General features: G+C 30.7%; 1 protein-coding gene across 2 annotated transcripts in view; it reads left to right on the top strand.

The window, feature by feature from the left end:
• Nucleotides 1–816: 816 nt before the first annotated feature.
• The window catches only part of LOC106459144 (PTB domain-containing engulfment adapter protein 1-like), a 36990-nt gene continuing 29900 nt past the window's right edge, over nt 817–7906 (top strand). For both annotated transcript variants that reach the window (XM_013918733.2, XM_022385576.1), the window contains exon 1: nt 817–1170. The gene's annotated coding sequence lies outside the window, so the exon portion shown is untranslated. The remainder of the gene's footprint in view (nt 1171–7906) is intronic.

Here is a 7906-nt window from a genome sequence, read left to right as displayed (position 1 = left end):
ATTAAGTAAGGACTTGTGTCGCTAAAGTTTCGTCGGAACGAAGTTACGGAAAGTTAATTAACAAACGGAGACGTAACAGTTATTTATATGTTAGAGATAACTGCGGATCGTAATGATGGCGTTAAGATCGAAAAGTTTAATAAGATAGACCTAGAACGCCTAGAATGCGCTAAAACATTTTTACGTCAGCTTCTCTAGTAAATTCGAGGGCAGATTATAAATACGAGGCTCAGTGAAGTATCGAGAAGATAAAAAGTTGTTTCTAGCCGGTAGTGTGCCATTCGTATAACTTGTAAAAGAGCAAAGTTGTGAAAGTGTATGTTAATTTATTCATATCTAATTTTCCTATAGACAACTAAGTGATAAACATAAAAATTTCGGGTTTAGTGTGAGATGTTAGAACCCTGATTTTGGTTTACTTTAATAGGTCTTCCATGCAAAATATGTTATTTACTTTTTAGCATCTACACAGTATTTTCAACACCAGATAAACACATTTTCAACACATAATGGGTGGCATCACGATTGGAAATGACGTTTTGTTTGTTATACTCTATTTGCTAAGTCATTTTGTTTTGCGATTTCAATTTAAGTGATCATTTTAAAGTACGCGTTTTTTGTGCCATTTTTAAATTAATAAGTGCATTTGTAAAAAATGTTCAGTTGCTGATTTTTGTCCTGTACGCAATGAAGTGATAGAAGTAATTTATAGAGCTTAATGTGAAATGCTAGAACCGTGATTTTGGTAATTCTTGGGCGCAATATATTTTCTTTATTTTTAACATCTACGCAGTATTTTCAACACCAGATGGCACAGAAAATGTTGTGATGAAAGTGGGTGGTATCACGATCAGGAATGACTTTTTGTTTGTTATATTTATCAGATAAGTCATTTCGTGTAATTTTGTTTTGCAATTTAAATTTAAGTGATTAATTTAAAAGGAAGCGTTTTTTGTGTCGTTTTAAAATTGATAATAAGTGCATTTGTAACAAATGATCAGTCGCTGATTTTTGCAAGCTCCGGGATTGAAGTTTAAACTTTCGTACTCGTAGAACTAGAAACTAGAATCGTACTGTACTATTAACATCACAATATTCAAAGTCGTATTCCTTGTGTTACTCGTACCAGTCTGGCCTGGATTGAAAGCCCGTCACATCACATCTTAGCAGGTACTTGTTGTCCTTGTACTCATAACTTGAGCTTTGTTATTTAGGCGTTATTTTACTGCATTGATTAATGTTTGATTTTTAAAAAAGAAGAAATTAATACTAATAGGACATAACACACCATTGCACTAGTAGTAGTCGTACTAGAAGTTAGTGTAGTAATAGTGTTTCCAAAGTAATTAATGAAACATTCAATTAGCATCAACTGTTTTTGCAAATCTAATTTCATAAAACTTTATTGAGAGCTGTATTTATGCTTTTGTTCTATCAGAGTTGCTTAGTTCTTACTGATGGTATTCTTAAACTGTTGTTTTTTAGAAACTTTTGACATGTTTAATAATGTATTAAATCATTTTGGTACTTTTTATGAGTTTTACATGTGTCTTATGTATATATAGTTAAGAGAAAACCAATTTAAATTCTAGGCTTATGTTAATTAGTCTTTTTTTTTTTTAGGTAGTTCAGGGGGTGACTTTGATAGATCAAATTATCTTTGAGTTTGACACTGTATTTTTTCTTACATTAAAAATATAAGAGTGAGCAAAAATAAAGGATCAGGACCATATTGTCTTTTATTCAGCTGTTCACAGTAATGTGAGGTGCTGAAATAATTACTGCAAATATTACACCATACACATCTGGTTAATCCAGTTCTGTTTTTCCTGGTAGTAAGATGGTAATTGTCTGCTTAACAAACTCATCTGGTACTTTATTTTGGGAAACTGTAAATGTGCAAAAGTCTGTTCTTCATTCATTCAAGTTAATTTGTTTTATATATCGTTACAAATATGAGAAACCTGTTTCAATGGTGTCTCAAACTTACTTTTAATTTTTCATGTCACTTTGACCCTCCATTGCAACTGGTTGGGTCTTAAGTAGATGTGAAGTAGCTTATTAGTTACTAACCTATTTCTTTGCTCAAGGGGGAAACATGCAATAGGGAAAGAATTGGGAGCTTCATCCATACATACCCTTAATAAGATTAACTGAAATAACTATGACATCCATCTTCATTTTGAAATGTTACAGTATTTTGTATTATTTCTTATAATGTTCAACTGACATTTATTTATGTGAATTATCTGCTTTTAGCATTTTTTGATGCATCCAAGATGAATTGGAATTAAGGTTTATGATCTAATATCAACAACAGCAGTGATTATATGTCTTGCATATAATTACATACGATTGTGGATCATAACACTTGTTATAATGAAGTGCCAGAGTATATACTCACAATTTCAATAAGGGACTAATGCTGTCAATCAAATTACAACTGTGAGAATGAATGTAATGTTTCTGGTATTTTTCAAGAATGAAAAGCAAATTATAGGTTAAAAGACATTCTCAAAAAAACAAATGATGATATGACAATGTGATATTTACTTCTTTAAAATGGTTACAATTTTAGCACTTGGATTTTAGTTTTGCAGCTAAAAAAGAACTGATAGTCAAAGATTGGCTTCAACAAAGCAGGAGTTGACAATGATATGTTGTTTTTTCTGCAGCATAACTAGCAATTGGAAATGGAAGCTGTGGTTAGTGTTAGCTATTTAGACATAATCAGTTGTACCAAGAATTGATTACATGAAAAATATGACAACATGAGCTTTTAATGTTATAATGGTTCCCCTGGAGAGAAAAAGAACAAAAAAAGTATTATAGAAACTTGGAGATATATTGATTTGTAAAAAAAACTTTGTTTAGTTTTTAATATAGACTAAAGCTTGAAACCTTTAGCTGAGTGGATAACTGTGGTGAAAAGAATCTATAGATTTCTAGAGTCTCTGTTTAGAAAACATTTGGGGTACTATGCTCATTATTAGTCTACTTATTACAGAAAAGCTATTGACCAGTTGAAAATAGTATACAGAAGTCTTCCTGTTGTGTTGTATGAATAAGAGATAAAGTGTTAAGAAGACTGTCTTATGGTTAAAATAATTTTTTCTGGAATATAGTAGAATTAGAGTTTATTCCTTATATGAATTACCTTCATATTCATTTATATTCATATAAAGCACAACTGTGATTCAAAGAGTGAATTAAATAAAATTTTGTATGAAATTTAAATAGGTGGAAAATGAACACAGAAAATGTTTTACGGCACTTGAATAAACCATTTTCAAGTGTGTGTGTGTATATATATATATATATATATATATATGCACAAATGCCAGGTTGTTTGATTAATATATAACTTTTAAATGCAATTCTTTATGGTTATTCACTGTATGTGTATTATTAATGCAACTTAAAATAATGTAGAATTCTCATCATAGTATTACCATTTTTCACGGCATTAGTACAATTTTTGCAGTTTTTGTTAAATATAATTACCCAGAATTATAGATTCCAAAAAATAAAAACTTTGTTACCTGGAAATTTATTAGCTGTATTTGTATAGAATGATTATATTTGTACTAATGTATATTTAATGTATATAACTTTATACATACATTTTACAATAGCTACATGGAACTATGTTCTTTAATGACACTTGACTTTAGGACTGTTATTAAGCAACTTGTGTTCATTATTATAATAATTATATAGACCTTTTGTGAAATCTAGGCCTATATAAAATTTGAAGAATGACGACTAAAAGTACACAATGAATTACTTTAAACTCAATATTCTTCTTAGTTTGAAACTTTTCTTGAATAAAATTACACTGAAATATGACCATTATTCTTTTGAACATTTAATAAATTACATTCACAAACATGTTGTTAAGTAGTAATTTTGATAAAATGTCGGTGTTGTGCAATAAAATTACATTTAATGAGAAAAAACTTCAACTGTATATTAACTTTCCTATTACCAAGATATTAAAAAGGTGTACAGAGGATTGAGTGTACTATATTGAAATCATTTTGAATATACAAATCAAGTCAGATGACAGCCATATATGAAGTCAATGTGGAACATTATGTATCACAACTGCATTTTGACATTGTTTGGCACTTTGTAGGTAGTGTGATGCCACTGAAAATTTATTACTTATGGAAAGGGGTATGTAAAAGCCCTTTCTAATGCAAAATGTTAATATACTCAGGTCAGAAAAATGTGTAATTTCAAGGTTGGGGATATCCTTTGTACTTAATAGCATTGGAAAACAAAGGAATATGGATCAACTTGGAGCACCAGGACCATCTAGAAAAATTTTTTCAAGAAGTCCTACCCCAGCTTTGGGAAACAAAGTGTGGCATTTTGTAACAGGTGAGGATTCATGCACACTAAGGTCAGCTGAAAAAGCCATCCATGTGCCCAAGCAACAGACACAACATGATCAAGAAGGATCTCTATCTGGAAAAGCAGCACAAGTCACACGTACACAAGTTGCTGTCATGATATATCTGTTGAACTGTCACATACCTTAAGCAGCTGGAGAATTAAACATATATTTATGTTATTCCATATGAAGACATACCAGTCAAATCACCAAATATAGGGTCTCTGAATTACGGTGTAATTGGACTGTTGAAGTAGGTGCTGGGAAGCTATAAACCTTGTACACAAGATGGTCTGTGGAAAGATAGCAGGGATGGGTGACATACGTTAGACATAACAGCTTTACCATGGACCATTTTACAATGGAAACTACATTAAAAACTAATATCAAGATGACAGCAAAATAATTTTAATATAAAATAATCAGTCATCGTATATGACCAACGTGATTTATATGTGTGTGTCTCTCTCTTGATTTTTTTTAACTAATATTTCTGGAACATATGGAAAAATAACCTAATGATTAATTAATTATTATAAGATGCTGAACCAAAATGTACCCACATTAGTAAAAAATAGGACCTACTTCAAAGTTGATTGTAAGATATGTACACTTTGATGTGATGATTGTAAAGAGTTGAGTAATAGTTTTAATATTTCTGATCTTATTGTATCCATGTACCATAGGCTCAACTTTAAATATATTTGTTGTTTTGCATGGAATTTAGTGAAATATGTGTTTTCATATTCAATAATTCAAACATGTCTGAATTTCCTTAATGAATTATTAATATGTAGGCTAACTTTCATATCTTTACTGTTCTTAATAAGCCTAGGTATTAATGATTTAATTGTTGTATAATATGTTTTGTTAATATCATGAAGATCTTTTTTTTCTGAGTTAAAAAGAGATTTATATTCCTTGGTAAGGGCCTATTTCTTCATCACAAATATGAAATTTCTGCACCTAATGTGGTTTAACTCTACGAATCATGCATCACTGCACTAACACACACACACACATAAAAAGAAGGGCTGAACAAAACATTGATTTTACTATCTGACACAAACTAAGCACACAAATGTCATTGGCCCATGTTTTTTGTGTTTATAATATTAATGTGTCAGTCATGATGAATCAATTATGGGGTGTGTTTGTTTTAAATATTGTGATTATGTGTGAGAATTTTTATAAATGTAATCATGCATGATGCAGTTCTTAAGATATTATACAGAATAACCACAGGCAGTAAGTATAAGTTGTGTACGGATTGTCTTCCGGCATTGTGGTTTCTATGCTCTGTAGTAAAAGCCAAATGCCTGTATACTTTTGTTGAATTCTGCATATATATTTGTTCATATATATTGTATATAGAATACTGCCTCCGGAGGCTCAGCGGTAAGAATAAGGGCTTATGCTCTAAAAATCGTAGAAAGCCTATTGCATAACTTTGCGCTTAAACTCAAACAGTCTTTAGAATATGCAACTAAAAATTTTTAGTTTATTTGCAGTTTGATTGATGTAACCAGGGGGGAGATCGTATAATTGAGATGAATTTGTGAATGTGGTAAAATAGTTTTAAAATAGTGGGCATAAGATTGATGAAAATAATGTTCAATCGAGACATTATGGGAAATATTTTGAGATGCTCTCTTGTAGTTTTATGTATCGTTTTGGGGTCACTGAGTATTATACGGGTAAGTGTCAGATGTTGGAGAATAGGGTGTTAAAAAGTTCTAATAATGCTCAGCTTGTTGAGTAGGTTTACGCTTGTAGATTTTTTCTCGAATTTTCTCCCCAAGGCAAATTTTATTAAAAAACAAACAAAGTGAGAAATTCTAAAAATTAAACAAAAAATGAAAAGTAGGTGCACTTCAACTCTAACAAACAGAAATATCAGTAAATTTATTACTTAATTAAATAATTATGAAATCAGGGTTCCCTTAATTACAATAAGTCTTATTGAAAAAGTTATATGGCATAAGTTAGTATGAGGTATCACTAGTAATTGGTTTGCCTATTAAAGATTTATATTTATTAACTTTTTATTGTAATTTACAATGCAATAACGTACTAGCTCAGAAAGTTTTGCCACTGGGGCAAAAATACAAATACCTCTAACTTGGAAGTTTTTTATTTTTGACAGTGCTAAACGTAAATTCCTGTTTGCGCTGATTCAGAAGTACACATCACCCCATAGTTCTCACATAAATGTCTAATGGATATTTGAACTTACTTAATGTTTAAATGATGATGTTGTTTTAGTGCAAAGATACACAATGTATGTACTATCTGTGCTCTGTCCACCGCGAGAGGAATCGAACCATGAATTTTAGCATTGTAAGTACATGAACTTCTTACCGCTGACCCACCGAGAGACCTTTTAAATAATTTTTCATAAAAATTGTACCGTTTTTCTCCCCCCCCCCCCCAAAAAAAAAATAGAGGGACACTCAGTAGAGCGCATATCTCTATCACGCAGCGTTGATCATATTCGGCTCTCAAAAAATACAAAAATATGTCAGTCGTTATCAACGGACACAGACCATTGTTAGTAGGAGAATGAGGATTAACATTCTACATTCGTCCACCAAGTTTCATCAAAATCCAATCAATGTGAAAAATCGGTCCACATGTTAACAGATAGAGATTTTTTTTTTTTTTAGATTTTCGTGACCTTCACTCTCCAAAAACTAATCATTCAAAGTTGGGTTATAGTCCAAGTGTATACCAACTTTCGTCCAAATCCATTCAACCGTTTTTGAAAACATAATAAAAAGATCAGCAACTAATTTATCAGGTGGGAACGAAGATTTATAATAAATATTTAAAACACGATGTTTTTTTACATTTATTATAAAAGATTAACAAAAGTTAGAATTCAGAAGCATAATATACGTGCAAAATTTCAATGTTGATTTATCATGCCAGAGAAAAGAAGACCATACGATAAATTGGAAAAAAATACTAAACTAACGGGATATGAACCCTATATGAGAAAAACGAATATTGAAATGAACCTTTTATATCTACATACCAAAAGCAAAACCTGGGTGTCCATCTTGAAATCATTTAAATGCATTATTTCACCGTTTCGCAAACTTTTGTCATCCACGCTCACCTTTAAATATATATGTTTTTTGCGCCCCCCTTTTTTTTAAAGGAGTTAGTTAAGTGACAAAATGTAATACATCAAGTTAACTAATTAACTGTATTTTTCTTATGTATTTACTTACAAAAGACTAGAATGCATTGTTTGAGTCAGTTGGGTATTCTGGCTATTAGCGATAATTTCGGCTATAATCCCAGTAATGTCTCATGAGATTCGGCGAGCTTAGGTATTTAGGTTAGTCTTAAATACAAATTCTAAGCTAATAATGAACGACAAATTAAATAAAAGTAATTACATTATATATATATATATATATTTATATATATATATATATACTAATACTATACTCTACATAATAAGATACGAACAATAATAATACACAACTGACATAGCTC

Source organism: Limulus polyphemus, unplaced genomic scaffold, assembly GCF_000517525.1.
Source record: "Limulus polyphemus unplaced genomic scaffold, Limulus_polyphemus-2.1.2 Scaffold566, whole genome shotgun sequence".
Lineage (NCBI taxonomy): Eukaryota > Metazoa > Arthropoda > Merostomata > Xiphosura > Limulidae > Limulus > Limulus polyphemus.
This window is presented reverse-complemented; position numbering and strand designations above follow the sequence as displayed.